At 42.9% G+C, this 25,035-nt stretch overlaps 1 pseudogene; it reads left to right on the top strand.

The window, feature by feature from the left end:
- On the top strand, positions 1-24,636 carry LOC119315686 (annotated as a pseudogene).
- Positions 24,637-25,035: the final 399 nt, after the last annotated feature.

The following is a 25,035-nucleotide window of genomic DNA, read 5'->3' as shown; positions in this document are numbered from 1 at the left end:
ATGGCAGGCGCTGATGCTGCGGTAATTCAAAATAACATAGCACCAAAAGTCTCTGCCCAAATGAACGAGTACTTAACGGCGGATTTTACTGCAGCGGAGGTTAAGAAGGCTCTAGATAACATTGGTGATCTCAAAGCACCGGGCGTTGATAGCTTACCAACGATCTTCTATAAGCACTATTGGCAGCTCATTGGTGATGATGTTTTTGTGCGCGAGGTTTTACAAGTATTACGAGGCGGCAGTATTCCGGAGGGATGGAACGACACCCTTGTGGTGCTTATCCCAAATGTCCAAAACCCAAAAAGATTGAAGGATCTACGCCCTATTAGCCTCTGTAATGTTGTGTATAAGCTCGTGTCCAAGGTTTTGGCCAACAGACTGAAGTGCATACTGGGAGATATCATATCACCAAACCAGAGTGCGTTCGTGCCCGGCAGGCTCATTTTCGATAACACTATTTTGGCTTATGAGATGATACACTTTTTGAAGAGAAAGAGAACTGGAGCCACTAGCTATGCGGCACTCAAACTTGATATGAGTAAGGCCTACGACAGGGTGAACTGGGATTTTATGGAGAAGATCATGGCACGGTTGGGTTCTGATAATGCCTTTGTGGAACAAATCAGCAAGTGTATGCATACCGTACGCTACAGATTTAAGGTAAATGGGTCTTGTACTGAGACAGTTATTCTAGGACAAGGTTTGAGGCAGGGAGACCCAATTTCTCCATACTTATTTGTGTTGAGGGTTTCTCCGCTTTGCTTGATCATGAAGAATCCATGGGTTCGATTAGAGGCATCAAAGTAGCACCTGAGGCCCCTACCGTCACGCACCTGCTTTTCGCTGATGATTTCTTGCTGTTGTTGGAGGCCACCGAGGAGAGTGTGTCCATACTGAATGAAATTCTTGAAGTATATGAGAAGGGGTCGGGCCAAATTATTAATCGGGAAAAGTCTCCGTGCTCTTCTGCAAGAACACGCCGCAGCTTAGGAAACAAACCTTACTGCATCTTCTCGGCCTACAGAACGAAGGTCAACAGGGCAAGTATTTGGGGCTGCCTCGCTATGTGGGCAAGGCTCGTCAGGCCTGCTTTTGAATACCTCCGAGATAGAATCCGGGACCTACTTCAGGGTTATAAAATCAAGATTCTGTCAAAGGAGGGTAAGGAAACCTAATAAAAACGGTTGCCCAAGCAATTCCAGCCTATGCCATGGCCTGTTTTGATCTGGCAAAGTCCTTGTGTGAGAGTATTAGCCACATGATCTGCCGTTTTTGGTGGGATAACCAAGAGATGAGCATAAACATCACTGGGTTGGCTGGGAGAAGATGACCCATCCGAAGGAACAGGGAAGGCTTGGGTTTAGGGATCTACACGCATTCAATACTGCAATGTTGTCTCGCCAAGTTTGGAGGCTGATCCAGGCACCGGACTCGCTCTATGCTCGTGTTCTACGTGCTAAATACTACCCATACGGCGACATTTTTGCAGCTACAGCGACCCCGGGCATCAGTTATGTTTGGCAGAGCATCCTTCAAGGGGTGTCCGTCGTGAAGGAGGGGATGGTGTGGAGGGTGCGTTCGGGTGAGCATATCCGGATCTGGCAGGACCCCTTGCTCCCTACTGGCGTTGTTCGGTTCCGAGGGTCTCCCCATCGCAATACCATCCTGACTAAAATCTCAGAGCTTATCGACCCATATACACACTCATGGGATGAGCTACTGGTTAGACAAACGTTCAATCCGGAAGAGACTGGTATAATACTAAAGATTCCAATTTTTGAGCAACATGAGGACTTCTTGGCTTGGCAATTCGATAGCAAGGGCTTATTTTCAGTGAGGTCTGCGTACAGAGTTCACCTTGACCTGAAGAAACGGATGGCCCCTTGATACGTCTCCAACGTATCTATAATTTTTGATTGTTCCATGCTATTATATTATCAACCTTGGATGTTTTGTATGCATTTATATGCTATTTTATATGATTTTTGGGTCTAACCTATTAACCTAGAGCCCAGTGCCAGTTTATGTTTTTTCCTTGTTTTAGAGTATCGTAGAAAAGGAAAATCAGACGGAGTCCAATTGACCTGAAACTTAACGGAACTTATTTTTGGACCAGAAGAAGCCCACGGAGTATCGAAGATGGACCAGGAGAGTCCCGGGCTGCCCATGAGGGTGGGGGCGCGCCCCCCTGCCTCGTGGACAACCCGGAGATCCACCGACGTACTTCTTCCTCCTATATATACCCATATACCCTAAAAACTTCAGGGAGCACAATAGATCAGAAGTTCTGCCGCCAGAAGCCTCCGTAGCCACCAAAAGCCAATCTAGACCCGTTCCGGCACCCTGTCGGAGGGGGAATCCATCTTCGGTGGCCATCTTCATCATCCCAGTGCTCTCCATGACGAGGAGGGAGTAGTTCTCCCTCAGGGCTGAGGGTATGTACCAGTAGCTATGTATTTGATTTCTCTCTCATGTTCTTGAGGTGATATGATCTTGATGTATCGCGAGCTTTGCTATTATAGTTGGATCTTATGATGTTTTCTCCCCCCTCTACTCTCTTGTAATGGATTGAGTTTTCCCTTTGAAGTTATCTTATCGGATTGAGTCTTTAAGGATTTGAGAACACTTGATATATGTCTTGCGTGGGATACCCGTGGTGACAATGGGGTATTCTATTGATCTACTTGATGTATGTTTTGGTGATCAACTTGCGGGTTCCGCCCATGAACCTCTACATAGGGGTTGGCACACGTTTTTGTCTTGACTCTCCTGTAGAAACTTTGGGGCACTCTTTGAAGTACTTTGTGTTGGTTTGAATAGATGAATCTGAGATTGTGTGATGCATATCGTATAATCATACCCATGGATACTTGAGGTGACATTGGAGTATCTAGGTGACATTAGGGTTTTGGTTGATTTGTGTATTAAGGTGTTATTCTAGTACGAACTCTATGATAGATCGAATGGAAAGAATAGCTTCATGTTATTTTACTACGAACTCTTGAAGAGATCGATCAGAAAGGATAACTTTGAGGTGGTTTCGTACCCTACCATAATCTCTTCGTTTGTTCTCTGCTATTAGTGACTTTGGAGTGACTCTTTGTTTCATGTTGAGGGATAGTTATATGATCCAATTATGTTATTATTGTTGAGAGAACTTGCACTAGTGAAAGTATGAACCCTAGGCCTTATTTCCTAGCATTGCAATACCGTTTGTGCTCACTTTTATCATTAGTTACCTTGCTGTTCTTATATTTTCAGATTACAAATATCCATATCTATCACCCATATTGCACTTGTATCACCATCTCTTCGCCGAACTAGTGCACCTATACAATTTACCATTGTATTGGGTGTGTTGGGGACACAAGAGACTCTTTGTTATTTGGTTGTAGGGTTGTTTGAGAGAGACCATCTTCATCCCACGCATCCTACGGATTGATAAACCTTAGGTCATCCACTTGAGGGAAATTAGATATTGTCCTACAAACCTCTGCACTTGGAGGCCCAACAACGTCTACAAGAAGAAGGTTGTGTAGTAGACATCAAGCTCTTTTCTGGCGCTGTTGCTGGGGAGGTTAGCGCTTGAAGGTATATCTTGAGATCTTGCAATTGAATCTTTTTGTTTCTTGTTTTAGCACTAGTTTAGTTTATAAAAGAAAACTAAAAAATGGAATTGAGTTTGTCTCATACGCTTCATCTTCTTAATATCTTTCGTGAGTATGATGGAAAGGAAAATTGTGCCAAAGTGTTAGAAGAAGAATGCATTAGAATGTTTGGCACTAAATCTTTGAATGATGAGCATGATTGCAATGTTGTTAGTATTAATTCTTTGAATATCCGTGATGCTAATGATATGCAAAGCCACAAGCTTGGGGAAGCTATGTTTGATGAAGATGATATTTTTGTCCCCCAAGTTTTGATGAGAAAATTTATTATGATGAAAGCATGCCTCCTATTTATGATGCTTATATTGATGAAAGTGGATTTGGAGAGGTCATGACTTTATTTTGTGATGAATCCACTGTTTCAGAAGAGGTTCCAATTGATTACGAGAACAAAGTTTCTATCTATGATGATTATTGTGATGACTTGTATGCTATAAAGAATAATGATATCCATGAAACTTGTCATCATGATTTTAGTTTTTAATTGGATTATGCCTCACATGATAGTTATTTTGTTGAGTTTGCTCCCACTATTACCCATGACAATAAATTTGCTTATGTGGAGAGTAATAAAATTATATGCTTGTAGATCATGAAAAGAATGCTTTATGTGATAGTTATATTGTTGAATTCTTTCATGATGCTACTGAAAATTATTATGAGGGAGGAACATATGCTTGTAGTAATTGCAATAATATCAAGTTTCCTCTCTATGTGCTTAAAGTTTTAAAGTTATGCTTGTTTTGCCTTCCTATGCTAGTTGATTATTGTTCCTATAAGTTGTTTGCTCACAAAATCCTTATGCATAGGAAGTTGGTTAGACGTAAATTTTCTAGTCATGTTCTTCATGATGCTCTCTTTATGTTACAATTCTTATCTTTTATGTGAGCATCATTGAAATCATCATGCCTATCTGGGGCGTTAAACGATGGCGCTTGTTGGGAGGCAGCCCAATTTTATTTTTGTCCCTTGCTTTTTGCTCCTGTTTAGTGATAAATAATCTATCTAGCCTCTGGTTAGATGTGGTTTTATGTTTTAATTAGTGTTTGTGTTAAGTAGAACCTTTGGAAAGACTTGGGGGAAGTCTTGTTGATCTTGCTGTAAAAAACAGAAACTTTAGCACTCACGAGAATTGCTGCCATTTTTTACTGGAGAGTGCTATTAAGTTAATTCTTTTTGCGGAGAATTAATAGACAAATTCCTCAGGTCCAACAATTTATTTTAGAATCTTATGAGTTCCACGAGTATACGTTTGATCCATATTACTACAGACTGTTCTGTTTTTCACATCTGTTTTTCTATGTGTTGTTTGCTTATTTTGATGAATCTATGAGTAGTATCGGAGGGTATGAACCATAGATGAGTTGGAATACAGTAGATATTACACCAATATGAATTTAGAATGAGTTCACAACAGTACCTAAGTGGTGATTTATTTTTTTATACAAACGGAGCTTACGAGTTTTCTGTTAAGTTTTGTGTTGTGAAGTTTTCAAGTTTGGGGTAAAGATTCGATGGATTATGGAACAAGGAGTGGCAAGAGCCTAATCTTGGGGATGCCCAAGGTACCTGTCGGGGATATACCCTGCGGTATGACCCGGCTGGAGTTGTAAACCGGCTGGGACTTGGTAAACTGGCGGATGGTAAACCGGCGGAGAATTAAGACAGAGAGTCAAGACAGATGGCTAAGACAGACGATAAACCGGCTGGTGTTAAACCGGCAGACAATGGTAAACCGGCTGGTGTTAAACCGGCAGACAATGTTAAACCGGCAGACAGTGTTAAACCGGCAGATGTTAAGAAGCCCAGGAAGGGAAGTCAGAATAGTTTAAGTTATAGTCCGAGTTGGACTCCACATGTAACCCGCCCCTTCAATATATATAAGGAGGGGCAGGGCTCCCCAAGAGGGACAAGATTCACAAGTTCCACAAGTTGGACAAGTTAGGTTTAGACAATAGCTCTCGAGATAGAGCACTCTTGTAACCGTGATCATCATCATCAATATCAATGAAGCAGGATGTAGGCTTTTACCTCCACCGTGAGGGGCCGAACCTGGGTAAAACATCGCGTCTCTCGTCCCGCTCAATCCCTCTCAAGCTACCACGTAGATGCGTGGGCCTCACGATTAAGTCCTCATCCTAGGACATCTGCCGTGACAATTCCACGACAGTTGGTGCCCACTGTGGGGCTAGCGCACGATGGTGTTGAGTTCTTGGAGGGATCTTAACTAGGGTTTCAAGAAGTTCGCAAATTTCCCAAGGAAGTTTTGAAAGGATTTACATCAGCTTTGATCAAAATCAGAAATTATGGATTAATGGAGTATTATCCGGTCAGTTGGCAAGATCATCAGAATCGCTTCCACCGTGAACCGCCGGTGCCACGCCGGCTCTCCATGAGAATTGCCAAAAAACACCAAAACGAGCAAAGCCAAGTCGCAATCAAGCCATCAGATACATCAGGTGGATCAACGCATCGTTGCACGACCCGGGAGCGGATTGTCTGCGGGCTCGGACTCCTCGGAAGACTCGCCCCGTTGACGACCCGAACTACTGAATCGCCCTGCTGTCCTACCTCAACTCGCCGCTTCGCCGGCGCCTCTTGAGTCTTGACGGTGGCAGCGTCGACGTCATGGGCCGGCGACCGAGTGCTTCGTCCGTCGTCTACGCCCGCGTCCTTGCCTTGAGACGTTCGCCTCTGCTGAGCCGCTCCGGTCTCCCGTCGCCTCCGGGCCGGTCGTCACCATCGCGCCCTTGTACTCGCCGGCACCTCTCCGACTGCACCGTGAGCAGTTTCCCCTCAGCCGCGGCAGGGCCGAGCCGCCGCCTGCCTAACCCGCCTCGCACCGAGAGCCGCCGCATCTCCGGCCTCACTCTGCCGCCACGGTTCGTCTTGCCTCGACTATAACAGGGTTGAGTCGCCCGCGCTGGTCCAGCTTTCACGGTTGTTGCCGGCTTGGCCGATTGCCGTGGTCTCAACTTCGAACTGCCGTCACCATTGTTGCTAGCTGTAATATGAAAGATGAGAAGACAAGAAGACTACGACCCGGACGGGGAGTCAAACCCGCCAAGTCTCACCGAATCTGAGTTACTACTGCGGTCTTGTCGAGACCGCTCCGCCTTTGCTGACTCGGTCTCCTCTGGGTTGCTACGACCTTGAATCGCCTTGCGTCGCCTCGTGAGCCACCTCCATGCTCGAATTGCCCCGGCTCTATGGCACCGTCTCCGCTTTCAAGTCGCCTCAGCTCGTCCCCTACCTCCAAGTCGGCAGATCTGGGCCACTGCGAGCTGAATCAGGCTGTGGTCTGAACCTTGCCTCTATGATGAGCCGCCCATGCCTCGCCGTGTCTTCCTTCGCCGCCCGCAGAGGGCCACCCCGCGTGCTCCAGCCTATATCTAGAAGTCGCCGTGGGTGAGTCACCATGTTGCCTGCCTCCACCTCACGATGCCGCCGCTGAGGCTGCACTGAGCCAGCCCGGTTGAGCAGCTTGCTGTCAGAGAGCCGCTGATCTGCGTTGAACCGCCATTTGCCTTCGGGTCGACTCGCCTCTGCCTCGAGCTTTGTCGCGCCTCGCCGGTTTCGTTCATACCAGCCACTAGAGAGCCTCCCGGTGCCTTACACTTCCGCAACCGTCTCACCCTTGTTGAGCAGCCCGTTAAGCCATCGCTCTGACACGAACCGCTGCCGCGGGTTTCGCCTTCAAGTCACCGTCACAGTCGGGTTGAGCCGCCCTGGCTGAGCGGTCTTGACCCCACTAGCCACCGCCTCGCCCGTTCACTGTGAGATGCCCCGCCGGCCGACTCCAAGCTGCCCTCGCGGGACTGCTCTTGTCGCCTCTGAGCCGCGCCTCACTATCGGGACATCGCCAACCACCACCAGTCGCCGCCTCACCTCGAGGGGGCCAGACCGCTTCCGTCGTTACTGTCGCCTCTGTGTCACGGCCCGCCGCCACCGCCGAGTCAATGAACACACCCCGACCAGTCGTGCTCCTCTTCAAACCGCCACCAGGTTGGCACGCCGTAGAGCGCCCCGACCATAGTCACCGCCTATAAAGTCGCCGTTTTGTTGAGTGCCGCCGCCTCCGAGCTGCCGTATTCACCTCGGACGGACTCGGTTGAACCGGCGTAACCGCTTCAAACCGCCACCTCGCCAATGCGCCGCCTCCGCACCTCCGAACTACCGTCGCCGGCTTCGGCCTCTACCGGTGCGCCCCGCGCCGCCTCCGTCATGGCCGGCTCCACGGGCGGTCGCGTGCTCGCTTCACACCTGTCCCTTGACGAACCGCCGGAGTTACTTTAATCCGCCTCTGCGCTGGGGTCGCGCATTGAAGAAACGGCCTCGGATCAGTGCCCCGCCTCGGTGCGACCACGGCGGCCCTGCGGCGTTGCTTGACGAACCGCCGGAGTTGCTCTGACCCGCCCTGCACCTTCGTCACTTCACCCCGAGCCGGTCCGGTTGCCTCTGCTATTGCGTGTTGCGACGTACTCCCTCCGTTTCGTAATAGATGACTTAACTTTATACTAAAGTTAGTACAAAGTTGAGTCATCTATTTTAGAACGGAGGGAGTATCAGTGTGCTGATAGTTTTTCAGCAGTGAACGGGATATATGAACCAGGAAAGAAGATGTGATGTGAGAAAAAACCGGCGCGATCCTGCCTTCGCCTCTGCAACATGTGTTGACAAGTTTAAAGAAACATCAGTGGTACTAGCAGTAATCCGGTTGATGGAAGACCGGCTGATAAGGTGTTTTTGACCAACATCCCGGATCAGTTAATGGAAGCAGGATTGACAAGTCAATAGAGGTATATACAAAGATTTGATCCTGGGTTTGGAGTTAACTAGGCACGTACACCATTCAACCTTCCACGTAAAGACTGCGGCTACAGTCATTATAAAAAGGACAAAGGAAGATTGTCAAACATCTGCGTTCATCCAGCGAAAAAATATCGGATGATATACACTGATCATTCATCATCTGAATAAATCAGGTGAAATCCATCCATTCAATTTTTAATTGATATATTTTGTTTTCTTTTGAAAACAATTACTCGGTCTTGCAATATTTGTTGTTTTTAGGACGATTATGCACGACAAACATGGTTCATACCACGGGTACGGAGCATGTGCTAGCAATATTTCGACTGGCATTAGTCCGTGCCACATTACACGGGTATGCGTAAGCCACCGCCCGTGTAGCTTGATCTACATCAACTTGATGGGACTGCGCCTGCGATTGGTTGGCCCGTCCACACCGACACCGGTTTACAACGTCGTGGCTGGTTCACCAATCTGCTCCCGCGACTGACTTGCCCGTGATTAATTTCAATTTCACCGTGGTGATCATCAACTCCGTGGGGGATAATTACTGGCCTAACATATCAGGTCCCTAAATCGTCATATTGGTGAACATTTAAAGGCCGTCAATTTTCGGTTTAAAAAGGAATCCGATTTAAAATCCAGTTCAAGGGAAAGCTGTCTCCCACAAAGCTTTGAAGCTCTCGATAGCCGGTTCAAAATACTGGTTCAAAAAAAATTTATCTCTTGCAAAAAGTTAAAGGTTGCCCAAGAGGACCTGTTGCCCTGACGCGCGGTTCAAACATGGGTGTTCTGCCTTATGGGCTCATCTTCATATGATTACTTGAGGGCTTCCTGTTCAAACATAGGTGTATTCACCAAAGAGAACATGGCGTTACTACCCTCTTGATGCAGCTATCAAGACAATATTATCATCAGGGGCCAAAGAGAGTTTGTTGCACACCACAACTCAAACATAGGCACCCGGCGAGCAAAGCTCAGAAATATATCACATGGGAGCTTCTTCTTGCAAAGCGGAGTCCTGTCCATTAATCCGGCTATCACGCCACAACAAAGCTTGGGAGCTTCACACCCAAGGGGCCAAAGAGAGTCTTGTTGCTACGCACAACTCAAACATAGGCACCCATTGAGCACAGCTCACAAAGTTACTTGGGGGCTCTTTGTGTAAAGTAACAAAGAGTTTGAAAGGACCCTTGTAATTGGGTATCGACCCACGGCTTGGAAGCCTGGTGTATTCACCTAAAACCCCGGGTTAACCTGCCTTCATCAAGTAAGCCACTCCTATCCAGGAAATCCTGGCATGACCCGCCGAACGTTTGACAAGTTACTCTTATACAGACCCTGAACTTGTCAAAGTTAAAACGACGATTAGTTAGTTGGAGGCCCATCTTAAAAGGCTTTGTAAAATGGTTTAACTCAGCGGCCTGACAGCCCATGAAAAGCCTCGAGTTTGGGCCTGGCAGCCCTTGAAAAGCCTCGACTACAAGTTTTTTTTCATTTGCTTTTTGTCAAAGTTTCTTCTCCTTTGATAAGGTTTTAAGGTAAACCGGCGTCCATTGACCCGGCCAGACTATAAGTAATTTCATCAGTCCGGTATTTCTTAACCTGGCACAAGCTTTCAACTACCAGTTGTTAGTACAAACTCAATTATAAACCGGAGTTTTCTTAGCCCGGTCTGGCGTTGACTATAAGTTGCCAGGATAATTATCCGGTGTTTATTACAACCCGACACGGTTTTATTACAAACCGGCAAAATATGACGGGAGTTATCATACTCAAGATTTGGGTTATCACCCTTACTAAAAAAAGTTGGTAAACCAACGATGAGATTCAATGTCACAAGTATGATCTATTTCATATTTGATTATTCTTAAGTGCAGCCTTGGTTATAAACCCGGGTTATATGTTGGGCATTATGACCCGCCCGGCGGTAAACCGCCAGGACACTTTAAACTTGTTGTATGCAGAAGCAGGTTGAATAAAGCATGATTATAAATCACCGGCGTTTATTAGCCCGACCTGGCTTTCGACTATAAGTCGCCAGTATGATGATAAATTATCCAGTGTTTATTAAACTGGTCTGGCTTTAGACTATAAGTCACCAATATATATTTTTGGATTGTGCCATTGGAATCGTGCGCTTATAAATCATTGAGTATATTATTCAAATTTTTAAATAGCCAACATGGCTGGATTTTTTTATTATGGTTATCAACAGATGAGGTATTCAAAGTTGCTTTGGAGCAATGGCTATTATTTTATCAATGGATAGGATTTATTCTACAATTAAAGGAATAGTCCCGAGTCACTGCAGGCTTACGACCCGGCACTTGGGGGCTACATTATTCAAGTTGGGATTACATCAAATACACAAGTCTCATGTCGCGGAAAGCATGCACCATGACACTTGGGGGCTAATGCAAAATCATTGTTGGCTCACTTATTTCAAGACCCGACTCATCACATCGTAATGAGTCGGCCCTTGGGGGCTACCAATTGCTCCTGTCAACAATTCAAGGTACACACGTTTTCATCTATTATTGAAGGATCCACTGCTCAGTTGGTAAAGCACAAAGCTCTCAACCTTGTGGACGTGGGTTCAAGCCCCATGATGGGGGTTACATCATATGATGTTATTTTCATTAAAGAATATATCAAGTCCCAGCTCAATATTATCTTATTGAGCCGGCCCTTGGGGGGCTACATATTGCTGCTCAAGTTTACATGATCATATTTACAAAAGTCCCTACTCATTATTGCATAATAACCCGGCCCTTGGGGGCTACACTGGTTGAAGTTTTTATAAGAATAAGGCAATTTCAAGTCCCAGGTTGCTGCGAGCATGACAACCCGACACTTGGGGGCTACATATGTGGAATACTCAGTTCTGACTGGTGATTGAAATGAACAACCTAGATTTTTCTTCAAGCTTGTGACATTCATATTGAAGCAAGTCTTAAGCTATTGCTATGCTACCTTCTTAAGACTTGGGGGATACAAGTGATAGGCATATAAGAGATATATTTTCAAGCTTGATATTAACTACAATTATGACCTGGTGCCATCAATATTTGTAAACCGGTAATGATAAACCAGCAAGTTCAAGTCTTAAACCGGCACAGTTTAACATTCTCAAACCGGCAAGTTCTACATTCTTAAACCGGCTACAGATCAGATGAGTATTTCGAAGGCCAATATTTTTGTTAAGCATTGGGAGCTAAAGTCAAAGGAGTTATTCTTCACAATATTTATCTATGACAAACCAATGTCAGCAAATTGATTATGAAGCTGGTCTATTGACTCAGAATTTCTAGAAGGAAATGACAAGGATTTAAAGATGCTCGGGATCAGTTTAACATGGATAAATCCAAATTAAACTGGGGGCTAATGTCGGGGATATACCCCGCGGTATGACCCGGCTGGAGTTGTAAACCGGCTGGGACTTGGTAAACCGGCGGATGGTAAACCGACGGAGAATTAAGACAGAGAGTCAAGACAGATGGCTAAGACAGATGATAAATCGGCTGGTGTTAAACCGACAGACAATGGTAAACCGGCTGGTGTTAAACCGACAGACAATGTTAAACCGGCAGACGTTAAGAAGCCCGGGAAGGGAAGTAAGAATAGTTAAAGTTAAAGTCCGAGTTGGACTCCACATGTAACCCGCCCCTTCAACATATATAAGGAGGGGCAGGGCACCCCAAGAGGGACAAGATTCACAAGTTCCACAAGTTGGACAAGTTAGGTTTAGACAATAGCTCTTGAGATAGAGCACTCTTGTAACCGTGATCATCATCATCAATATCAATGAAGCAGGATGTAGGCTTTTACCTCCACCGTGAGGGGCTGAACCTGGGTAAAACATCGCGTCTCTCGTCCCGCTCAACCCTTCTCAAGCTACCACGTAGATGCGTGGGCCTCACGATTAAGTCCTCACCCTAGGACATCTGCCATGACAATTCCACGAAAGTACCCCAAGGTAATATTCAAGGACAACCAAAAGCCTAAGCTTGGGGATGCCCCGGAAGGCATCCCCTCTTTCGTCTTTGTTCATCGGTAACTTTACTTGGAGCTATATTTTACTCTTGCATGATCATGTAGTTGACATCGTATTTGTGGCAAAGGCATCATTCATAAATCTTCATACATGTCACTCTTGATTCATTGCCCATCCCGGTACACCGCCGGAGGCATTCACATAAGAGCCATATTTTGTTCTAAGTATTGAGTTGTAATTGTTGAGTTGTAAGTAAATAAAAGTGTGATGATCATCATTTTAGAGCATTGTCCCAAGTGAGGAAAGGATGATGGAGACTATGATTCCCCCACAAGTCGGGATGAGACTCCAGGCTAAAAAAAGAGGCCATAAAAAAGAGAAAAGGCCCAAATAAAAAATGAGAGAAAAAGAGAGAAGGGACAATGCAGATATCCTTTTACCACACTTGTGCTTCAAAGTAGCACCATGATCTTCATGATAGAGAGTCTCCTATGTTATTACTTTCATATACTAGTGGGAATCTTTCATTATATAACTTGGCTTGTATATTCCAATGATGGGCTATCTCAAAATGCCCTAGGTCTTCGTGAGCAAGCGAGTTGGATGCACACCCACTTAGTTTCTTTTTGAGCTTTCATACACTTATAGCTCTAGTAAATCCGTTGCATGGCAATCCCTACTCACTCACATTGATATCTGTTGATGGGCATCTCCATAGCCTATTAATACGCCTAGTTGATGTGAGACTATCTTCTCCCTTTTTGTCTTCTCCACAACCACCCTTCTATTCCACATATAGTGCTATATCCATGGCTCACGCTCATATATTGCATGAAGATTGAAAAAGTTTGAGAACATCAAAAGTATGAAACAATTGTTGGGCTTGTCATCGGGGTTGTGCATGATTTAAATACATTTTGTGGTGAAGATGGAGCATAGCCAGACTATATGATTTTATAGGGATAGCTTTCTTTGGCCATGTTATTTTGAGAAGACATGATTACTTTGTTAGTATGCTTGAAGTATTATTATTTTTATGTCAATATTAAAATTTTGTCTTGAATCTTATGGATCTGAATATTCTTGCCAAAATAAAGAAGAATTACATAGAGAAATATGTTGGGTAGCATTCCACATCAAAAATTATGTTTTTATCATTTACCTACTCGAGGACGAGCAGGAATTAAGCTTGGGGATGCTGATACGTCTTCAACGTTTCTATAATTTTTGATTGTTCCATGCTATTATATTATCAACCTTGGATATTTTATATGCGTTTATATGCTATTTTATATGATTTTTGGGTCTAAACTATTAACCTAGAGCCCAGTGCCAGTTTCTGTTTTTTTCCATGTTTTAGAGTATCGCCTGAAACTTCACTGAACTTATTTTTGGACCATAATAAGCCCACCGAGTATCGGAGATGGACCAGGAGAGTCTCGAGCTGCCCACGAGGGTGGGGGACTTGCCCACCCCCCCTAGGCGCGCCCCCTACCTCGTGGACAGCCCGGAGATCCACCGACGTACTTCTTCCTCCTATATATACCCATATACCCTAAAAGCTTCGGGGAGCACAATAGATCGTGAGTTCCGCCGCCAGAAGCCTTCGTAGCCACCGAAAACCAATCTAGACCCGTTCTGGCACCCTGCCGGAGGGGGAATCCCTCTCCGGTGGCCATCTTCATCATCTCGGTGCTCTCCATGACGAGGAGGGAGTACTTCTCCCTCGGGGCTGAGGGTATGTACCAGTAGCTATGTGTTTGATCTCTCTCTCTCTCTTTCGTGTTCTTGAGATGATACGATCTTGATGTATCGTGAGCTTTGCTATTATAGTTGGATCTTATGATGTTTTCTCCCCCCTCTACTCTATTGTAATGGATTGAGTTTTCCCTTTGAAGTTATCTTATCAGATTGAGTCTTTAAGGATTTGAGAACACTTGATGTATGTTTCTGCGTGGGATACCCGTGGTGACAATGGGGTATTCTATTGATCCACTTGATGTATGCTACCTCTTGAGCACTGCGTTGGTTTTCCCTTGAAGAGGAAAGGGTGATGCAGCAAAGTAGCGTAAGTATTTCCCTCAGTTTTTGAGAACCAAGGTATCAATCCGGTAGGAGGCTACGCGCGAGTCCCTCGCACCTACACAAAACAAATAAATCCTCGCAACCAACGCGATAAGGGGTTGTCAATCCCTACACGGTCACTTACGAGAGTGAGATCTGATAGATATGATAAGATAATATTTTTGGTATTTTTATGATAAAGATACAAGGTAAAATAAAAGGCAATGAAAATAACTAAGTGTTGGAAGATTAATATGATGGAAGATAGACCCGGGGGCCATAGGTTTCACTAGTGGCTTCTCTCAAGAGCATAAGTATTTTACGGTGGGTGAACAAATTACTGTTGAGTAATTGATAGAATTGAGCATAGTTATGAGAATATCTAGGTATGATCATGTATATAGGCATCACGTCCGAGACAAGTAGACCGACTCCTGCCTGCATCTAATACTATTACTCCACACATCGACAGCTATCCAGCATGCATCTAGAGTATTAAGTTCATAAGAACAAAGTAACACTTTAAGCAAGATGACATGATGCAGAGGGATAAATTCATGCAATATGATAAAAAAACCATCTTGTTATCCTCGATGGCAACAATACAATACGTGCCTTGCTGCCCCTACTATCACTGGGAAAGGACAACGTAAGATTCAACCCAAAGCTAAGCACTTGTCCCATTGCAAGAAAGATCAATCTAGTAGGCCAAACATAACTGATAATTCAAAGAGCCTTGCAAAGATAACCAATCATACATAAAAGAATTCAGAGAAGAATCAAATATTGTTCATAGATAAACTTGATCATAAACCCACAATTCATCGGTCTCAACAAACACACCGCAAAAAGAAGATTACATCGAATAGATCTCCACGAGAGAGGGGGAGAACATTGTATTGAGATCCAAAAAGAGAGAAGATTCCATCTAGCTAATAAATATGGACCCAAAGGTCTGAGGTAAACTACTCACACATCATCGGAGAGGATATGGTGTTGATGTAGAAGCCCTCCGTGATCAATGCCCCCTCCGGCGGAGCTCCGGAACAGGCCCCAATATGGGATCTCGTGGATACAAAAAGTTACGGCGGTGGAATTAGGGTTTTGGCTCCGTATCTGATCGTTTAGGGGTACGTAGGTATATATAGGAGGAAGGAGTACGTCGGTGGAGCAACAGGGGGCCCACGAGGGTGGAGGGCGTGCCTAGTGGGGTAGGCGCGCCCCCCTACCTCGTGGCCTCCCTGTTGGTTGCTTGATGTAGGGTCCAATTCTCTTGGATCTTGTTCATTCCACAAATCATGTTCCCGAAGGTTTCATCCCATTTGCACTCCATTTGATATTCTTTTTCTGCGAAACTCTGAAATAGGCAAAAAACAACAATTCTGGGATGGGCCTCCGGTTAATAGGTTAGTCCCAAAAATAATATAAAAGTGAATAATAAAGCCCAATAATGTCCAAAACATAAGATAATATAGCATGGAGCAATCAAAAATTATAGATACGCTGGAGACGTATCAAGCATCCCCAAGCTTAATTCCTGCTCGTCCTCGAGTAGGTAAATGATAAAAACAGAATATTTGATGTGGAATGATACTAGGCATAATTTCAATGTAATTCTTATTAATTGTGGTATGAATATTCAGACCGAAAGATTCAAGACAAATTTTTAATATTGACATAAAAATAATAAAACTTCAAGCATACTAACTAAGCAATTATGTCTCCTCAAAATAACATGGCCAAAGAAAGTTATCCCTACAAAATCATATAGTATGGCTATGCTCTATCTTCACCACATAAAGTATTTAAATCATGCACAACCCCAATGACAAGCCAAGCAATTGTTTCATACTTTTGACATTCTCAAACTTTTTTCAATCTTCACGCAATACATGAGCGTGAGCCATGGACATAGCACTATAGGTGGAATAGAATGGTTGTTGTGTTGAAGACAAAAGGGAGAAGATAGTCTCACATCAACTAGGCGTATCAACGGGCTATGGAGATGCCCATCAATAGATATCAATGTGAGTGAGTAGGATTGCCATGCAACGGATGCACTAAAGCTATAAGTATATTAAAGCTCAAAAAGAAACTAAGTGGGTGTGCATCCAACTCGCTTGTTCATGAAGACCTAGGGCATTTTGAGGAAGCCCATCATTGGAATATGCAAGCCAAGTTCTATAATGAAAAATTCCCACTAGTATATGAAACTAATATCATAGGAGACTCTCTATCATGAAGATCATGGTGCTACTTTGAAGCACAAGTGTGGTAAAAGGATAGTAGCATTGTCCCTTCTCTCTTTTTCTCTCATATTTTTTTATTTGGGCCTTTTCTCCTTTTTTATGGCCTCTTTTTTTTCATCCAGAGTCTCATCCCGACTTGTGGGGAAATCATAGTCTCCATCATCCTTTCCTCACTGGGCAACGCTCTAATAATGATGATCATCACACTTTTATTTTCTTACAACTCAAGAATTACAACTCGATACTTAGAACAAGATATGACTCTATATGAATGCCTCTGGCGGTGTGCCGGGATATGCAATGACTCATGAGTGACATGTATGAAAGAATTATGAATGGTGGCTTTTCCACAAATACAATGTCAACTACATGATCATGCAAAGCAATATGACAATGATGAAGTGTGTCAAAATAAATGGAACGATGGTAAGTTGCATGGCAATATATCTCGGAATGGCTATGGAAATGCCATGATAGGTAGGTATGGTGGCTGTTTTGAGAAAGGTATATGGTGGGTGTATGATACCGGCGAAAGGTGTGCGGTATTAGAGAGGCTAGCAATGGTGGAAGGGTGAGAGTGCGTATAATCCATGGACTCAACATTAGTCATAAAGAACTCACATACTTATTGCAAAAATCTACAAGTTATCAAAGCAAAGTATTAAGCGCATGCTCCTAGGGGGATAGATTGGTAGGAAAATACCATCGCCCATCCCCGACCGCCACTCATAAGGAAGACAATCAATAAATAAATCATGCTCCGACTTCATCACATAACGGTTCACCATACGTGCATGCTACGGGAATCACAAACTTTAACACAAGTATCTCTCAAATTCACAACTACTCAACTAGCATGACTCTAATATCACCATCTTTATATCTCAAAACAATCACCAAGCATCAAATTTCTCTTAGTATTCAACACACTCATAAGAAAGTTTTTACTAATCTTGTATACCTAGCATATTAGGACTATTTAAGCAAATTACCTTGCCATTTAAGACTCTCAAAATAATCTAAGTGAAGCATGAGAGATCAATAGTTTCTATAAAACAAATCCACCACCGTGCTCTAAAAGATATAAGTGAAGTACTAGAGCAAAACTATATAACTCAAAAGATATAAGTGAAGCACATATAATATTCTAATAATTTCCGAATCATGTGTGTATCTCTCAAAAAAGGTGTGTGCAGCAAGGATGATTGTGGAAAACTAACAAATAAAGACTCAAATAATACAAGACGCTCCAAGCAAAACACATATCATATGGTGAATAAAAATACAGCTCCAAGTAAAGTTACCGATAGAAGTAGACGAAAGAGTGGATGCCTTCCGAGGCATCCCCAATCTTTGGCTTTTAGGTGTCCTTCGATTATCTTGGGGGTGTCATGGGCATCCCCAAGCTTAGGCTCTTGCCACTCCTTGTTCCATAATCCATCAAATCCTTACCCAAAACTTGAAAACTTCAAAACACAAAACTTAAAGTAGAAAATCTCGTGAGCCCCGCTAGCGAAAGGAAACAAAATACCACTTCAAGGTACTGTAATGAACTCATTCTTTATTTATATTGGTGTTTAACCTACTGTATTACAACTTCTCTATGGTTTATAAACTATTTTACTAGCCATAGATTCATCAAAATAAGAAAACAACACATGAAAAACAGAATCTGTCAAAAACAGAACAGTCTGTAGTAATATGTAGCTAGCGCAAGATATGGAACCCCAAAAATTCTAAAATAAATTTCTGGACGTGAGGAATTTATATATTAATCATCTTAAAAAATAATTAACTAAATAGCACTTTCCAAATAAAATGGCAGCAGTTCTCGTGAGCACTAAAGTTTCTGTTTTTTACAGCAAGATTAACAAGACTTTCCCCAAGTCTTCCCAACAGTTCTACTTGGCACAAACAATAATTAAACACAAAAAACACAACCAAAACAGAGGCTAGATAAATTATTTATTACTAAACAGGAGCAAAAAGCAAGGAATAGAAATAAAATTGGGTTGCCTCCCAACAAGCGCTAGCGTTTAACACCCCTAGCTAGGCATAAAAAGCAAGGATAGAGCTAGGTATTGCCATCTTTGGTAGGCAATCCATAAGTGGCTCTCATAATAGATTCATAAGGTAATTTAATTTTCTTTCTAGGAAAGTGTTACATGCCTTTCCTTAACAGAAATTGGAATCTAATATTTCCTTCCTTCATATCAATAATTGCAGCAATCGTTCTAAGGAAAGGTCTACCAAGAATAATAGGACATGAAGGATTGCAATCTATGTCAAGAACAATAAAATCTACGGACACATAGTTCCTATTTGCAACAATAAGAACATCATTAATTCTTCCCATAGGTTTCTTAATATTGGAATCCACAAGGTGCAAGTTTAAGGAGCAATCATCAAAATCACGGAAAACCTAACAAATCACACAAAGTCTTTGGAATCGTGGAAACACTAGCACCCAAATCACACAAAGCATAGCATTCATGATCTTTAATTTTAATTTTAATAGTTGGTTCCCACTCATCATAAAGTTTTCTAGGGATAGAAACTGCCAACTCGAGTTTTTCTTCATAAGATTACATCAAAGCATCAACGATATGTTTGGTAAAAGCTTTATTCTGACTATAAGCATAAGGAGAATTTAGCATGAATTGCAACAAGGAAATACAATCTATCAAAGAGCATCTATCATAATTAAATTCCTTGAAATCCCAAATAGTAGGTTCATTAACATCTAGAGTTCTGATCTCTTCAAACCCACTTTTATCAAATTTAGCATCAAGATCTAAAAACTCCGAATTTTTGGAACGCCTTCTAGGTAAAGGTGGATCATATTTAGTCCCACCATTATCAAGATTCATATTGAAAAACAAATATTTAATAGGGGACACATCAATAACTTTTAGATCTTCATCTTTATTATCATGGAAACTAGAAGAACATGCTCTTATAAAGGAATCTTTCTTAGCACGCATCCTAGCGGTTCTTTCTTTGCACTCATCAATGGAAATTCTCATGGCTTTGAGAGACTCATTGATATCATGCTTAGGTGGAATAGATCTAACTTTTAAAGAATCAACATCAAGAGAAATTCTATCAACGTTCCTAGCCAAATCATCAACTTTAAGAAGTTTCTCTTCAAGCAAAGCATTGAAATTCTTTTGTGAATTCATAAATTCCTTAACACTAATCTCAAATTCAGAGGGAATCTTATTAAAATTTCCATAAGAATTGTTGTAGGAATTACCATAATTATTAGAGGAATTACTAGGATAAGGCCTAGGGTTAAAGTTTCCTCTATGCGTGTTGTTACCAAAATTATTTCTACCAAAAAAATTCACATCCATAGATTCATTATTATTCTCAATCAAAGTAGACAAAGGCATATCATTAGGATCAAAAGAAACACTCTTAGTAGCAAATAATTTCATAAGTTCTTCCAACTTTCCACTCAAAACATTAATTTCTTCTATCACATGCACTTTTTTATTAGTAGATCTTTCCGTGTGCCATTGAGAATAATTAACCATAATATTATCTAGGTGTTTAGTAGCTTCTCCAAATGTGATTTCCATAAAAGTGCCTCCCACGGCCGAATCTAAAAGATTTCCAGAAGCAAAATTCAATCCGGCATAAAATTTTTGTATAATCATCCATAAATTCAAACCATGTGTTGTTCAATTACGTATCATTAATTTCATCCTCTCCCAAGCTTGTGCGACATGTTCATGATCAAGTTGCTTAAAATTCATAATATCATTTCTAAGAGAGATGATCTTAGCGGGAGGAAAATACTTAGAGATAAAAGCATCTTTGCACTTATTCCAAGAATCAATACTATTTTTAGGCAAAGACGAAAACCAAGCTTTAGCACGATCTCTAAGCGAAAAAGGAAATAGCTTCAATTTAACAATATCATTGTCCACATCTTTCTTCTTTTGCATATCATACAAATCAATGAAGCTATTTATATGGGTAGCGGCATCTTCACTAGGAAGGCCGGAAAACGGATCTTTCTTGACAAGATTCAGGAACGCAGCATTAATTTCACAAGATTCGGCATCGGTAAGAGGAGCAATCAGAGTGCTAATAAAATCATTGTTTTTGGTATTGGTAAAGTCACACAATTTAGTGTTATCTTGAGCCATCGTGACAAGCAAGCAATCCAACACACAAGCAAACGTGGAACGGGCAAAAAGAGGCTAATAGAGAAAGATAGGGAGGATAGAGAGAGAGAGAGAGCGAATAAAATGGCAAGGGTGAAGTGGGGGAGAGGAAAATGAGAGGCAAATGGCAAATAATGTAATGCGGAAGATAAGGGTTTGTGATCGGTACTTGGTATGTTGACTTTTGCGTATACCTCCCCGGCAACGGCGCCAGAAATCCTTCTTGCTACCTCTTGAGCACTGCGTTGGTTTTCCCTTGAAGAGGAAAGGATGATGCAGCAAAGTAGCGTAAGTATTTCCCTCAGTTTTTGAGAACCAAGGTATCAATCCAGTAGGAGGCTACGCGCGAGTCCCTCGCACCTACACAAAACAAATAAATCATCGCAACCAACGCGATGAGGGGTTGTCAATCCCTACACGGTCACTTACGAGAGTGAGATCTGATAGATATGATAAGATAATATTTTTGGTATTTTCATGATAAAGATGCAAGGTAAAATAAAAGGTAATGAAAATAACTAAGTGTTGGAAGATTAATATGATGGAAGATAGACCCGGGGGCCATATGTTTCACTAGTGGCTTCTCTCAAGAGCATAAGTATTTTACGGTGGGTGAACAAATTACTGTTGAGCAATTGACAGAATTGAGCATAGTTATGAGAATATCTAGGTATGATCATGTATATAGGCATCACGTCCGAGACAAGTAGACCGACTCATGCCTGCATCTACTACTATTACTCCACACATCGACCGCTATCCAGCATGCATCTAGAGTATTTAGTTCATAAGAACAGGATAACGCTTTAAGCAAGATGAAATGACATAGAGGGATAAAGTCATGCAATATGATAAAAAAAACATCTTGTTATCCTCGATGGCAACAATACAATACGTGCCTTGCTGCCCCTACTGTCACTGGGAAAGGACACCGCAAGATTGAACCCAAAGCTAAGCACTTCTCCCATTGCAAGAAAGATCAATCTAGTAGGCCAAACCAAACTGATAATTCAAAGAGACTTGCAAAGATAACCAATCATACATAAAAGAATTCAGAGAAGAATCAAATATTGTTCATAGATAAACTTGATCATAAACCCACAATTCATCGGGCTCAACAAACACACTGCAAAAAGAAGATTACATCGAATAGATCTCCACGAGAGTGGGGGAGAACATTGTATTGAGATCCAAAAAGAGAGAAGAAGCCATCTAGCTAATAACTATGGACCCGAAGGTCTGAGGTAAACTACTCACACATCATCGGAGAGGCTATGGTGTTGATGTAGAAGCCCTCCGTGATCGATGCCCCCTCCGGTGGAGTTCCGGAACAGGTCCCAAGATGGGATCTCATGGATACGGAAAGTTACGGCGGTGGAATTAGGGTTTTGGCTCCGTATCTGATTGTTTGGGGGTATGTAGGTATATATAGGAGGAAGGAGTACATCGGTGGAGCAACAGGGGGCGCACGAGGGTGGGGGCGCGTTTGGGGGGTAGGCGCGCCCCTACCTCGTGGCCTCCCTATTGGTTGCTTGACGTAGCATCCAAGTCTCCTGGATCTTGTTCGTTTAATAAATCACGTTCCCGAAGGTTTCATTCTGTTTGGACTCTGTTTCATATTCTTTTTCTGTGAAACTATGAAATAGGCAAAAACAACAATTCTGGGCTGGGCCTTCGGTTAACAGGTTAGTCCCAAAAATAATATAAAAGTCAAAAATAAAGCCCAATAATGTCCAAAACAGAAGATAATATAGCATGGAGAAATTAAAAATTATAGATACGTTGGAGACGTATTAATGTATGTTTTGGTGATCGACTTGCGGGTTCCACCCATGAACCTATGCATAGGGGTTGGCACACGTTTTCGTCTTGACTCTCTGATAGAAACTTTGGGGCACTCTTTCAAGTACTTTGTGTTGGTTTGAATAGATGAATCTGAGATTGTTTGATGCATATCGTATAATCATACCCACGGATACTTGAGGTGACATTGGAGTATCTATGTGACATTAGGGTTTTGGTTGATTTGTGTCTTAAGGTGTTATTCTAGTATGAACTCTATGATAGATAAAACGTAAAGAATAGCTTCATGTTATTTTACTACGGACTCTTGAATATATCGATCAGAAAGGATAACTTTGAGGTGGTTTCGTACCCTACCATAATCTCTTCGTTTGTTCTCCTCTATTAGTGACTTTGGAGTGACTCTTTGTTGCATGTTGAGGGATAGTTATATGATCCAATTATGTTATTATTGTTGAGAGAACTTGCACTAGTGAAAGTATGAACCCTAGGCCTTATTTCCTAGCATTGTAATACCGTTTGTGCTCACTTTTATCATTAGTTACCTTGCTGTTTTTATATTTTCAGATTACAAATACCCATATCTATCATCCATATTGCACTTGTATCACCATCTCTTCGTCGAACTAGTGCACCTATACAATTTACCATTGTATTGGGTGTGTTGGGGACAGAAGAGACTCTTTGTTATTTGGTTACAGGGTTGTTTGAGAGAGACCATCTTCATCCTACGCCTCCTACGGACTGATAAACCTTAGGTCATCCAGTTGAGGGAAATTTGCTACGGTCCTAGAAACCTCTGCACTTGGAGGCCCAACAACGTCTACAAGAAGAAGGTTGTGTAGTAGACATCACCCCTAGGTAGGAGGGTGAGGGCGCCGCCGGTGATACAGCTTATGGAAAAATGTGGCAGAACCTCTGGAAGATTAGATGTCCCGGGAAATTGTATCAATTTTTGTGGAGAGTCTCTCATAATAGTCACCCTATGCTGAGGAATATTGAACGGATTGGGATCGAACTCAATACTAGATGTGTCCTTTACCATAGATTACCGGAGGATGGCGGACATCTTTTTTTCAGATGTAAGGAGGTCAAGAAGATTTGGCGTGTGTATGAGCTGGATTCGTCCCGGTTAAACCGGCTGCAATGTCAGTCACCAAGCGAAATCCTCGCCACCATATTTGCCATTTCAGAGGACACGAAGCTGAGAATCATATGCTTTCTGTGGCTGTGGTGGACGGAGAGGAATAAAGGCAATCATAAGCAAAAGAGAGCTACACTTGAGGAGTTCTGCTTCCTTTTGGAGAAGCATGTTGCTGAATGGTGTGTCTTTTATACAAAAACAAAGAAAGCGCAGATTCTGAGCAAACCTCTATGGAGTAAACCGATGGTGGATAAGGTTAAAAATCAATATTGACAGTGCTTTTGATGTTGCTAAACAGACCACGGGTTGGGGCTGTGTGGCTCGATATCATACAGGTGAGGTGTTGTTCGCTGCTGCTGGAAGGCTTGTGCACATAAGTGAAGCTCTGCACGCTGAAGCAACTGCGCTGTTGCCTGCCATACACTTAGCTGAGGAGCATGGTATGGGGCATGTCATTTTTGAGACAGACTGTCTTGGACTTGCTCAAGCCATTAATTCCATGGTGCATTACGGCTCCAACCTTCGTGCTGTCTTTAGTGAGGCTAGATATCTCCTACCAACGAGTTTTAACAAGTGGAGCATTGTTCACTGCCCAAGATATTGTAACAATCCTGCCCATGAGTTGGCAACTATAGGTAGATGCATCGAGCAACGGCTCTGGCTATCAGATTTCCCTCACAATGTAACCGTGGCTGTGACCGCCAATTTGGTCGGTCCAACGTAATTTGGAATGCAAGGTGTTCCAGTTCTATAGAATTGTGGTAAGAGGCAGAAAACTGGCCTATTGGAGGCTTCTTTAGAATCATGTAGATTTCATAGATGCACATGTTTCTACTTAGGTGTCGTTGTAATAAATCTTCATAGCCGCTAACCTACGCGAGCTAACCTAGCAGCAGCGTCGCCGCCACCACACAGCAGCGCTACCGCCCGCCACTTCCTCCCTTCCTCTCCCCTCCGACGCCCCCGTGCGGGCGGTTGAGTTGCCCCAACCTTAGTCGTCGGTCACTCCCACTCCCATCCCTCCCCTCTGCCGCCGCTGCAGGAAGCAGCCGGGCTAAGCCCGGTGGCTGATGGCGATGGCGGAGGAGACTCTCCTTCTCGCACACGAGGGTGACACGGGGCA

Source organism: Triticum dicoccoides, chromosome 6A (genome assembly GCF_002162155.2).
Source record: "Triticum dicoccoides isolate Atlit2015 ecotype Zavitan chromosome 6A, WEW_v2.0, whole genome shotgun sequence".
Lineage (NCBI taxonomy): Eukaryota > Viridiplantae > Streptophyta > Magnoliopsida > Poales > Poaceae > Triticum > Triticum dicoccoides.
This window is presented reverse-complemented; position numbering and strand designations above follow the sequence as displayed.